At 41.7% G+C, this 13,513-nt stretch overlaps 1 protein-coding gene across 1 annotated transcript in view; it reads right to left on the minus strand.

Moving 5' to 3' along the window:
* The window catches only part of LOC109865854 (cadherin-23), a 555,430-nt gene that overhangs the window by 310,435 nt on the left and 231,482 nt on the right, over positions 1-13,513 (minus strand). The window lies entirely within an intron of this gene.

Consider the following 13,513-nt stretch of genomic DNA (forward strand, 5'->3'; position numbering starts at 1 on the left):
CCCTTTATTTATTTGATCACTCTCCTCTCGTGTATCTGATATGAGCTGAGACACAAGGAAGGAATCCATAGGACTTTGCTTATTTTCTTTAGAGCTGAATAACCACGTCCAAATGTGTGGGCTAGAAGAATCATCCTTTATATACAATACCACATCTACCCAGGAGCACTCCTGCAGCCTGGAGGAAGTGTAAACACTCCTCCTAAATGCATCATGATCACCTTCACAGTGTGCATATTCTATCATGACAGAATTACAGAATCCCTGGATGGTGGGGTCTATGGTGATTTTCCATCCAGTGTTTAGACACTTGGGGCAAACAAGTTGTTTTATTTGTGACATGTGGAATAAAAGCCACTGTTGTGGAATAAAAGCCACTGTTGGCTGGCTGCTGTCTGGTTGATCGCTGCTAGCTGTCATCTTCATCTCAACTAATTTGCATCTCGACGCGATTCAGGCGGCTACCTCCTATTCCTCCTCTACCTGTACTGCCACTGCCTCGATCGGCTGATCAGGTTAATTTGTTATTTTATTGACTGCTTTTCTTGCATTAGCTAACAGAGATCGCCTATATTTATTCACATTCTGTAGATATATGTTTCGAGATTTGCTCATTTTGTCTCTCTTTACGGGAATTCTTTATGGGAGTTTTCAAACAAGGAAGTGCTGAGGCATTTTTACCAATCAGGTTGCCGGAAAGGACCTTTAAATGCCAGTAACCAATCGTATATCAGGAAATTACTAATCTTTCAGCACGAAGAACTACATCTATATTGCCATGTATGGACCAGCTCATGATATGCTCTGGAAAACAAGCTTTTGAATGATATATAATTCAACATGGAGAGTTTTAAAAATAATCGTTGAAGTTCTACATGAAACACACCAACAATGACATTTATGCTAGGTGTAGTTGACGGAGTTGGGATACAATTATACAAATCGAGTATTTATATACATATTTGCCAAATTATTTGTACATGTATGAAAGTATGGAAATTTTATTTGCAAAATTTCCCAAAATCCGAAAATTGATAGACGCAAGCGAAATCACAATTTGTACCTGGCCTTAAAACAGTTTTTAAGATGCAAGTGGTTATATTAATTTGGGATCTATCGCATCCCACAACTGTCCCAAACTATGTCTGAAATGTTTATTTCCAGCAGAATAGAACAGGTCCCCTTTTGTACTATGGGGATAGTAGATTGACATAGGCTAGTGCTTTTGCTGTTTGTTAGTCCTACTCATCTTGTTAGCTGACAAAGTAAGTGACAGTTCTTCCAATATCTACTTACACTTACACTTGACACTACTTACACTTGACAAAAATGTGTAATGAAGGTTAATAATTGAAGTAGAAGCGGCACTACAATAAATATTCATGTTCAAATAACTTCAATCGTTATAGTTCAGAATACATATTGCAATTTAGTGCCAAAAACAGTTTAGAACTTAAAAAAATAACGATGTCACTGTATTACTTTAAGTATTGAACACTGACATAATGTGAGTTGGGTAACTCAAATGATTCTAGGCAACGGGTTTCCACCAAAAAAATGTAGTTAGCAGAACTACCTCATTTTTACAGTGTATGGTGCAACGTCCCAATAATATCTCCTTTCTCCTGAAGTGTGCATTCGTTCTCAATTCAAATGCAAAAACATTGTACTTGTGTAGGCATGGGCTACAGGGAGTTTCCATATACCAGTCATTTACTTTCAAAATCATGAAGGGAAGCCAACAATTGCAATCTTCAGGAGAAAAAAATGATTATTGGGACATACTGTATTTTCTGGCTAAAGACAAATCAACAGCAGGAACATGAGTGAGCCTCAGATCTAAGGTCTAGTCAAAGGGTCATGGGGTCCTGATGGGGTCAGGGAGTGGGCACTGGGTAGTCACTATTAATACAAACTCTTTCTTAGCCCCACTCATGCACGCACGCACGCTCGCGCACACACACACACACACACACACACACACACACACACACACACACACACACACACACACACACAATCAACAATAACAGATCCAGAGCTCACAGGGTGTCACTATCTACTGTAAGCATCACGTCCCAGCTTAGCCCTCCGATGGTGAGAGAGAGGGAGGATATCCTGATCCCAGGTCCCCAGTTCATTAGCATAAATCAACTCTGCAGTTAAAACCTTTTATCTTAATTACTGTAATAATGAGACGAGTCCCAAAGGACTAAGTCACACCCTCTGACGACAGTCGAGGAGATGAGAAGTAGGTGTCTTACACAAGCACACAGGCATACACACCTGCATGCGTGTGCACGCAAGCACACGAAAAACACACACACACACACACACACACCAAATTGCATCATCCTCCCACCTTAAACTCTGAGAACTGCATCATTATCCTTCACTATCCATTATCTATGAAAATGATAATGATTTGATCAACCCTACAGGATCCATCTCCATAAGGGCTTAGTACAGCGCCATAACTCATGATTTCCCTCTGCCAAAAGGACTAGACACACTATCTAATTAATGCATTTTTAATGCTCTGGTCTTCTTCAACTCTGCAACACAAAAGAGCATCGCCTAGCTGTAACAGTGAGTGGTTGGTTATAAAAGCAGAGGCCACTGTGTTTGTTTTCATGGTGGCTTTGTAAGAAGTGGACTGGAATGGGATTTAGGTTTTCTGTCCATTCTGTGTGTCCGTATGTGTTTGTGTGTGAGTGTGTGTGTGTTTGGTCAGTGCCTTGTCTCTGTAAGTGAAAGGGGCAGAGTGACTGGTTAAGGTCAGCCAGTGACTCAGCAAATTGTCAAGGGATGGGCATCTCTATCACTAAGAAGTGTGCCACACTGCCACCCTGCATGCCACCCTGACTCAACCAGTGCCAGTACACATTATTAACCAACTGGCACTGCCATGGGCAGCATTGGGCACCCATGTAATGTGCTACCATCATGGCTGGTCACCCTCTTAGGGGACACTCAGAGTTTAGCCAGGGCATACCAGGGCACAGGGGGTGGCTGTTGGGCAATGTGGTTTGCATACTGGTCATTTATGAACATTTGAACATCTTGGCCATGTTCTGTTATAATCTCCACCCGGCACAGCCAGAAGAGGACTGGCCACCCCACATAGCCTGGTTCCTCTCTAGGTTTCTTCCTAGGTTTTGGCCTTTCTAGGGAGTTTTTCCTAGCCACCGTGCTTCTACACCTGCATTGCTTGCTGTTTGGGGTTTTAGGCTGGGTTTCTGTACAGCACTTTGAGATATCAGCTGATGTACGAAGGGCTATATAAATACATTTGATTTGATTTGATACAAGAAAGACCAATTCTCTGCATGACTTTCTATCTATTCCACTCTTCATTTCTATTAATTTACTGTACGATATGCATCCTCTATTTTCTCATTGGTTGAAACTAGTTGCAGTCTGTGTCCGTCCTGCTGTAACCTAGCTAGCAACCTGTACTATTGGCATATTCAACAGCGTTTAAGAAATATATTCCCTTCAAAAGTGTGTTATCTTGTGATCCAGCCATCAATGTTTTGTTATTATTGGTGTGGTAAAAATGTTAGCTAACGGGTTAGCAATTACCATTTTTTAAATTTCAGTGGAAATACTACTACTATCAGCTTTTTGATAAGCCACTAAGTAAAACAATATGTTCTGTATTATCAGCATACTGTCCCCAGTTATTGGCCACCTTACTATTTTGTTCAATAACAATGTATATTATTTTAATTTAGTTAAATAAATGAGACACCAATCTCGTATCCGAAGTGTTTACTAGATAGTTGACTGGTTGGCTAGTCTTCTGGTAAGAAAAAATTACTTGCCTATCAACTTTTCATTGCATAGCCCGGTGCACCCTCCTGTGGACTCTTAAAAAATGGTTCTTCACCAACATCTTCAGTGTTGTAACCAAATAATTTATCATCATTTGTCTTATATATCTATTTCCTCAAAACATAAAATTATAACAGTTTAATACTAAAATATAAATGAGTATGAGTAATTTACATTAAATAAAACGTGCATTGACATAAACAATTAAAACACTGTTGGAGTTTGTGTTGCAGACATGTAGATGGAAAGTAAAGGAATAAATACTGATGGGTTGAATAAATATATATCATGTTTTTACAAATAAATAATTGAATATGAAAACAAACAAAACAAACAATTCACTCTCGACCTCCATCCCCATATTGTCACAAAATCACAATTAAAATCCCGCTCCACCGCCACCTCTGGTTCGCACTGCACACACCTGCAGTGAAACCAGTGCTGGCAGAAGTCACAGCACACCCAAGAACACATCAAATTTCTTAACATGGTTTTGCAAAATGTAGAAGTACTACAGCAACAATGATTGATAAAACTGAGAGAGAGAAAAACAAACAGAGGTGGCCGGGGGAGCTTTTCTCTTCCTTTTCTGTGCTGCAGTTGAGAGAAAAAGTAGTGTTAGACAGAGGACGTTTCATGAAAAGCCATTTCAACTTTTTTACATCAGTACCTCTGGAGGAAGCTGCAGAAGTTTTGGAGGAGGTGGACATGCTATGAGGCTGGTGCTATGGACAGTAGATAAAAAAGTAAAGGGAGAAAAAAAGTTGAAACATTGCATTTTTATAAAACACATAACAAACAGTCATTTCTCTGGAATTTAACATGTGTCGTGGTGGTGGTGGACGAAACCGCCGACGATGGCTTGGAGGAGCTGGTGTTTGTAATGGTGGGGTTGAGGGGCAGATGATGGTATGGCCGGCAGAGTAGGCACGTGGCCTTCTTCTGTAGCTGTGGACTCCGGCGGCTCCTACAGGTGTTGCACACTGGGAGGCATTAGCAGCGGTGATGCAGCTGTCAGGAGTGGTTCCAGTGGGGGATGGCAGCCCTGTCCGGTGCCCTCTATGTTCTGAGGGCTGCCTGACGCTCTATGCTATGCTAAGACCTCTATGCTTTATGCTAGCCCTCTCCTTATAACCTCTCTCCTGCCACTGGCGCGTGTATTCCTCCCCGGTAAGGCATGTGCCATCCATAGGGAGTCTTCTGTATCAGTCTAGCCGATACTTCAGGACATTAAGGATATGTCCCAGGTCCTTCGCCATCAGCTCTTCTAGAGCTAGGGATGAAGCTCAGACTGGAGCAGGGGCTGAGGGTCCTCCTGTGATCGCTGGGGAGGAGGTGCTGATGGACGGCGCAGTGCTGCTGGTTCCAGGAGTAGTGGAGGTGCTGATGGATGGCACAGTGCTGCCGGTTCTAGGAGGCGTGGTGGTGGGACCCGGTAGAAACAGAGGTGGCATTAAACGGGACCCTTCAATGGCCGAAAGGTCAAAAGGGTCAAAACCAGTCCACCACATAATGCATGTCCTTGCAGTGCTGGTACGGGTAGTGGAATACTATGGCAAATTCTGATTTATTTACCACGTAGGAGTGGTCAAAATGGTCTCCAGCTACCTTGGAGAACTCTTCCTGTAAAGGGCCAAAGTATGCCAGGTCCAGCTGCTGCAGGACATGGGTGCAGTGTGGTGGAAGACAAAGAAGTATAGCCCCTTCCCTTAGTGCCGCCGCGAGCACATCCGTGTCCATGTGGCTCTTGTGACCATCAAAGAGGACAAGGAGAGGGTGCTCCTTCACTGCATGCTTAATTAAATGCTGAAACCACTTCCTGAACAGGTCCCCGTCAATGTAATCACTGTTTGACCATCCATACATGCCTTGGGGGGGGGGGCTTCCCAGTGTGTAGTGGCCACCGGGGAAACACTTGGGGTAGATGATAAATGGGGAGATGTCCTCCCCAGCTGCTTTGAAGCAGGCCAGCGCTGTGATGTGCTCCTTGGTCCCCAGAGCCTGCTGGTACATGTGGTTTGCGCCCCGGGGAGAAAGCACTTTGTGCCTGCTCTGGTCGTTGCAGACTCATCACAGTTATAGATTTGTCTGGGTTTCTCCCTCAACCCACTCTCCTCCAAGTGCTTTTCATAAGAAGTGAAGAAGATGTCTATCGTCGAACGTGTGGCACACTCAGCTCTCCCCCTGTCCAGGGTGTCCAGCCTCATGCTCAGGTTCTTGTGAGTCCTCCTAAATATTTCCCACCACCTCTTCTCAAGTGGTGGGATTGTTTCCCCTGGGTGCCCGAAACTTACAATAGAATAGAATATAAACGTATCCATCCAGGATGAAAATTATTGTTTTGGCATCACCATACACATCCAAATTTACATCACACACATTGAGAACAGTCAGTCCAGCATTCTACATGCATAAACAAATAGAACCCCAAATACCTGCGTATTTCATCAGCCTCTGTCTGGTGAAGGGGAACCCATGGCTGGCGTTGTAGATACAGTACTGCACCAGTGAACTTTCATCCTCTGGTGAAAGCAATGTGGGTGGTCCACCGCGACAACCATGGATTACCCGGCCTCCCAGCCTGTCCGCCAGGGTCTGCCGAGGTATGCCATGCACCTTGGTAGATAATAAAATAAAACTGTTACTAGCAGATAAAATTCATATTGACGTGGTAATCTCCTAAAAACAAAATATGCCTAACCTTGGCAGCCTGGCGGATAGCCATCCCTGCCCTGCAGTCCTCCATGGCGTGGAACATGTCCATCTCACTCCACTGCTTCCTCATGGCTCTCTCCATGCTGTGGTGGTAAATACATGTAGCTAAATAACTTGGCATATTATACACATTCTAGAAAGATATCTCAATCTGAATATGTATAAGCATTTACATTTCAAAGTTAAGGCATTGAAAGGTGATGAACGATTTCACAATAATTGAAAGTGTAACTATGTTTTTTGTTTGATCTTATCTGAAACAAATACTGTCCCAATTAGTTTAATATTGATGCATACATTGTAACATTTTACTAAATACTGCCTCTACGCAGCTGTTGTAAGATGAAAAAAAGTTAATGGTTCAAAGTTCAAAAAATATTTTTGCAGATTGTGCAAAACACCTCCGTCAGAAGACTCCAATTTTGATACGGTAAAGCTTGACAACATTCAGTTGTTTTCGTGATATATATTATCTAACACTTAAAATTATTTTCCTTTTTGCTTACTTAGCAGTTATATCAACATTTAGCAACCAAGCTAGCAACATTAGCAAATGTGTTAGCTATATTTCAGAGGTAAAGAGTTAAATGATGTGTGGTCTGTCGCGCAGTCAAATTGTACAATATACAGCGTGTCCCACAAAATGTGTATTCATATTACTTTTTAGAAAACTCTCAAAACCTAACTTAACTTACATAAATTGCAATACAAATCGGTGGTCAGCTAGCTAGAAGGGTGTCTTTAGTCGCAAAACTTACCGTTATTTTCCAGTCCATTTAAATCTTTAGCTCGAGGTGATTTAGTCCTCCAACCGCTAGAAAGTGTCCGATGTTGGGGGAAAATTAGCTATACTGATTTGCAGTTACTTTTGTAATATACAGTATAGTTGATGAAACTGGCTTCTATTTCTCTGTCCACTGTGGTCTAAGAGGCAAAAGAACCGGTCCCAGCCACCCTAACCCACACAACTCGGTTTGAGTCACACAACAAAAAAACATAAAGTAGGTCTCCTAGCATTACAGCACAATACAGACTGGCTGGAAATAGTCATTTTCAGCTGCAGTACATACTGTACAGTATGTGGAAGATAGTTCTGAAGTTTCTGTACTTTGTGGGATACAAAGACATGAAGCACATCATCGAGGATGCACGCATGCTCGCTCACTCACTCACTCACTCGCTCAAAGCCTGTATGTTGGTTTACAGGATATTTTGTCTCTGTCTGTCTAACTTTGGTGGAGCCCTAAAGGTATTGTAACACAACTTAGTCGTGGGTTGGTAAAATGTAATGTCTCTGACACACATCACATCATGTGCGCAGGCAGACAGGCACAGACTCACACACACACACGTTACATGATACTATGCCTTTACATGTTTGTAATGTATCTCTCTATCAGAGGAAGCTGGTGAAAGGAGCTATAGAAGGATGGGCTCATTGTAATGGCTGGAATGGTTTCCATGTGTGATGTGTTTGATACCGTTCAATTTATTACATTCCAGCCATTACAATGAGTCCGTCCTCCTATAGCTACTCCCACCAGTGTCCTCTGTTCTCTATCACTCCCCATTTCCTGTGAAAAGTGTCGTAACACGATAACGCATTTATGGGTGGAAGAAACCAGACAAATGGATTTGTTGTTCACTATAGACTGTTAATAAGCTTTCTGAACTGACACTGGTCCTTTCCTATCATTGGTAAACATGCCCAGTCAAAGAAATTAGAGAGAGATACTACGAACTTGTCCAATAATATAGTACAGTGCCTTGCGAAACTATTCGGCCCCCTTGAACTTTGCGACCTTTTGCCACATTTCAGGCTTCAAACATAAAGATATAAAACTGTATTTTTTTGTGAAGAATCATCAACAAGTGGGACACAATCATGAAGTGGAACGACATTTATTGGATATTTCAAACCTTTTTAACAAATCAAAAACTGAAAAATTGGGCGTGCAAAATTTTTCTGCCCCCTTAAGTTAATACTTTGTAGCGCCACCTTTTGCTGCGATTACAGCTGTAAGTCGCTTGGGTTATGTCTCTATCAGTTTTGCACATCGAGAGACTGAATTTTTTTCCCATTCCTCCTTGTAAAACAGCTCGAGCTCAGTGAGGTTGGATGGAGAGCATTTGTGAACAGCAGTTTTCAGTTCTTTCCACAGATTCTCGATTGGATTCAGGTCTGGACTTTGACTTGGCCATTCTAACACCTGGATATGTTTATTTTTGAACCATTCCATTGTAGATTTTGCTTTATGTTTTGGATCATTGTCTTGTTGGAAGACAAATCTCCGTCCCAGTCTCAGGTCTTTTGCAGACTCCATCAGGTTTTCTTCCAGAATGGTCCTGCATTTGGCTCCATCCATCTTCCCATCAATTTTAACCATCTTCCCTGTCCCTGCTGAAGAAAAGCAGGCCCAAACCATGATGCTGCCACCACCATGTTTGACAGTGGGGATGTTGTGTTCAGGGTGATGAGCTGTGTTGCTTTTACGCCAAACATAACGTTTTGCATTGTTGCCAAAAAGTTCAATTTTGGTTTCATCTGACCAGAGCACCTTCTTCCACATGTTTGGTGTGTCTCCCAGGTGGCTTGTGGCAAACTTTAAACGACACTTTTTATGGATATCTTTAAGAAATGGCTTTCTTCTTGCCACTCTTCCATAAAGGCCAGATTTGTGCAATATACGACTGATTGTTGTCCTATGGACAGTCTCCCACCTCAGCTGTAGATCTCTGCAGTTCATCCAGAGTGATCATGGGCCTCTTGACTGCATCTCTGATCAGTATTCTCCTTGTATGAGCTGAAAGTTTAGAGGGACCGCCAGGTCTTGGTAGATTTGCAGTGGTCTGATACTCCTTCCATTTCAATATTATCGCTTGCACAGTGCTCCTTGGGATGTTTAATGCTTGGGAAATCTTTTTGTATCCAAATCCGGCTTTAAACTTCTTCACAACAGTATCTCGGACCTGCCTGGTGTGTTCCTTGTTCTTCATGATGCTCTCTGCGCTTTTAACGGACCTCTGAGACTATCACAGTGCAGGTGCATTTATACTGAGACTTGATTACACACAGGTGGATTGTATTTATCATCATTAGTCATTTAGGTCAACATTGGATCATTCAGAGATCCTCACTGAACTTCTGGAGAGAGTTTGCTGCACTGAAAGTAAAGGGGCTGAATAATTTTGCACGCCCAATCTTTCAGTTTTTGATTTGTTAAAAAAGTTTGAAATATCCAATAAATGTCGTTCCACTTCATGATTGTGTCCCACTTGTTGTTGATTCTTCACAAAAAAATACAGTTTTATATCTTTATGTTTGAAGCCTGAAATGTGGCAAAAGGTCGCAAAGTTCAAGGGGGCTGAATACTTTCGCAAGGCACTGTAAATGCTAATTTGTGGTTTCCTTTACAACATGTTTTGCTACAGTGTCCTAATACAACCCAGGCAGAGGTGGTATGGCAGCCAAACTCCCTGATGTATGATCTTTATTGATTATATGACCATATTGAATGGTGTGTGTTTGAATCAGCCTTGTGTATTATTCTCTATGATTATCACCAGAAAATAGGTAATGTGACAAAATCTGTACGCAGAGTTAGAATTCTACTTTGACTCTGGTGCTCACTTTATAAATCATGATATTTTGATCAACTATGAATTAAATTGACATATTTTATCAGAAAGCTATAAAAAAATTGCCTTTTGTAAGCAAGAGTTCATCTACACTCAGTGCTTGACCATATACATTTGACGAAATACACAAAAAAAATGTATATCACTGCACGTCTTGCTATGCTGCTATCAAGATTTCAAGTTCAATTGTTGAAGTGATCGTAGATTCACCACCAGAATGTGGCTAATAAGCCACCGTTAGCTAACTGAGTGTAGGGCAGAGATGTTCTCTCTTACCGTGATCCCGGTCTCATTCTCTCGCTTTTTTGTTTTGGTGAAAGTAAAATAAACATTGAATACATTTAAACCTCAGGTCCTCAGGAACAATTGCATTTAGAATGAAGTATCTTTTACCCCTCTTCTGACCAATTAGTCTGTATATTGTAAGTATACACAAACACCTACCATCATTCACTTCCCATCATTCACCTCCAGAAGTTAACTCGAAATATGAGTTTATCCCTTCACTTCATTTTGTTATAACATCTTTGATCTGACAGACGTTTACGTGAAACCCAGAATACATTGTATGATGTCAACAAACATGTCAACAAGCTGTCTTCATCATAATCAGTACATCATTCACAAAATTATTTTACACACATCATATGTGTCCTTTACAATCTATGCAGGAATCGGAATGCATGATTTGTCACCAGACCTTGAAATCATGCACATAAAACAGTAAATCAATCAATTATTACCTCACAAACTATAATGATTCATTGATACAAGTGGCGGGTGCCGGCAGTCAATTACGTAACCTCTGACACTCACTCAGAGCCACTCAGTGTTGTTTATGTATGTAGCTAGTGGTTAAGCTATAGCATTAGCAATGTCTTTCAAAAGGAGACAATTTACAAATGAGTAAATTCTGACAATGAGTCTGAGTATGAAAGTGAGGAATCAGGTTCTGACAGTGACAGTGCGTCCCCCCAACCTTGTGGCCATTGAGAACCCTGAATCAGAGGCCCCCCTGCCCACCGATGATGTTCCAGGTCCCCTTGAAGATAATGGTGGTGATGGAGGCAGGCCAACAGTGGGTCTGCGGTAGCTGGAAGGCCACTAGCCATTTCACCCCTCCTGCAAAGCCACTTGCCATCTCCTTCTGCAGCAGAGTGATTCAAGCTGTTTCTGACAGAGGAGCTAATGGGAGACATAGTGAAGGAGACCGATTGCTTGGAGCTACAGGAGAAGAGAGAGCCAAAGCAATGTGTGCGACATGAAGACAGGATTTGTCCAGAACATTAAAGTCAACACAGTGTTGACCATTGAGCTCCAACATTATACATTGTGCTCAAGCACTATTGAGCACATCTGTAGCAATTACTGACTGACTGACTTGACAAGTGACCTCACATGATACTGTGCCTTTAGCAGTGGAGGTTCCTCAGAGGAGGAAGGGAAGACCATCCTCCTCAGTAAATTTCATTCAAATAAATATAGTGCTACCTTCGAAAAAAGTTATTTTTTGACAAAAAAATACTAAATATATTCACATGTAACCAAATAATTGATGACAACACACTGTTTTGCAATGAAGGTCTACAGTTACCTCTGGGGCGGCAGGTAGCCTAGTGGTTAGAGCGTTAGAGCGTTAGGTCAGTAACTGAAAGGTTGCTGGATCGAATCCCCAAGCTGACAAGGTAAAAATCTGTCATTGAACAAGGCAGTTAACCCACTGTTCCCCGGTAGGCCGTCATTGTAAATAAGAATTTGTTATTAACTGACTTGCCTGGATAAATAAAGGTTAAATAAAATAAATAAATAAACAGCACTCTGAAGGTGGAGCTGTTCTGTAATTCTCTGGGTACATTGACTTCAATACAAAACCTAGGAGGCTCATGGTTCTCATCTCCTTCCATAGACTTACACATTAATTACTGTATGAAAACTTCCAGAGGACATCCTCCAAATGTATCAGAGCTTTTGCAGCATGAACTGGCATGTTTTCCACCCACTCAAAGGATCAGAGAATGCACTGAACAAAAATATAAACGCAACATGTAAAGTGTTGGTTCCGTGTTTCATGAGCTGAAATAAAAGATCCCAGAAATGTTCCACACACACAAAAAGTGTATTGTTCTCAAATGTTGTGCACACATTTGTTACATCCCTGTTAGTGGGCATTTCTCCTTTGCCAAAAATAATCCATCCACGTGACAGGTGTGGCATATCAATAAGCTGATTAAACAGTTTGATCATTACACAGGTGCACCTTGTGCAGGGGAAAATAAAATGCCACTCTAAAATACAGTGCAGTTTTGTTACACAACACAATGCCACAGATGTTTAAAGCTTTGAGCGAGTGATACATTTGCATGCTGACTGCAGCAATGTCCACAAGAGATGTTGCCAGATAATTTAATGTTCATTTCTCTACCATAAGCCGCCTCCAACGTCGCTTTAGAGAATTTGGCAGTACGTATAACTGGCCTCACAACCGCAGACCATGTGTAACTACGCCAGCCCAGGAACTCCACATCCGGCTTCTTCACCTGCGGGATTGTCTGAGACCAGCCACCCAGACAGCGGTGAAACTGTGGTTTTGCACAACCGAAGAATTTCTGCAGAAACTGTCAGAAACCGTCTCAGGGAAGCTCCTCATTCTCACCAGGGTCTACACCCCTACCTTTTTCGTTAAGATATCTGTGATCAAGAGATGCATATCTGTATTCCCAGGAATGTGAAATGCATAGATTAGGGCCTAATGAATTTATTTTAATTGACTGATTTCCTTTCCTGAACTGTATGTTGTGTTTATATTTTTGTTCAGTACATATGCACTGAGTGTACAAAACATTTGGAACACTTCCTAATATTAAGTTGCAGCCCCGTTTTGCCCTTAGAACAGCCTCAATTTGTTGGGGCATGGACTCTACAAAATGTCAAAATTATTCCACAGGGATTCTGGCCCATGTTGACCTCAATGCTTCTCGCAGTTGTATCAAGTTGAGAGAGACAAAAAGCGAGGCATAAAGGCAAAAATCCACCCCTTCATCTACACTGATTGAAGTGGATTTAACAGGTGGCATCAGTAAGGGATCATACACACACCCTGTATTCACCTGGTCAGCGGAAAGATTTAATTTAACATGTTCATATTATTGTATAACCCCTGAAAAAAATCCTGTTGATAGGACATTCCTATCTTGAGATATTTGAGTTGATGTTTGTTAATCTTAGTCCACCTGTGTCATTGTGGTGCCATTTTTGGAAAAGGCTTTGCCTTTGATCTGTGCATTATGTCCTGCGACACTTTGACCCAGAATACTGACACAAA

The sequence above is a fragment of the Oncorhynchus kisutch genome, linkage group LG20 (genome assembly GCF_002021735.2).
Source record: "Oncorhynchus kisutch isolate 150728-3 linkage group LG20, Okis_V2, whole genome shotgun sequence".
Classification (NCBI taxonomy): Eukaryota; Metazoa; Chordata; class Actinopteri; order Salmoniformes; family Salmonidae; genus Oncorhynchus; species Oncorhynchus kisutch.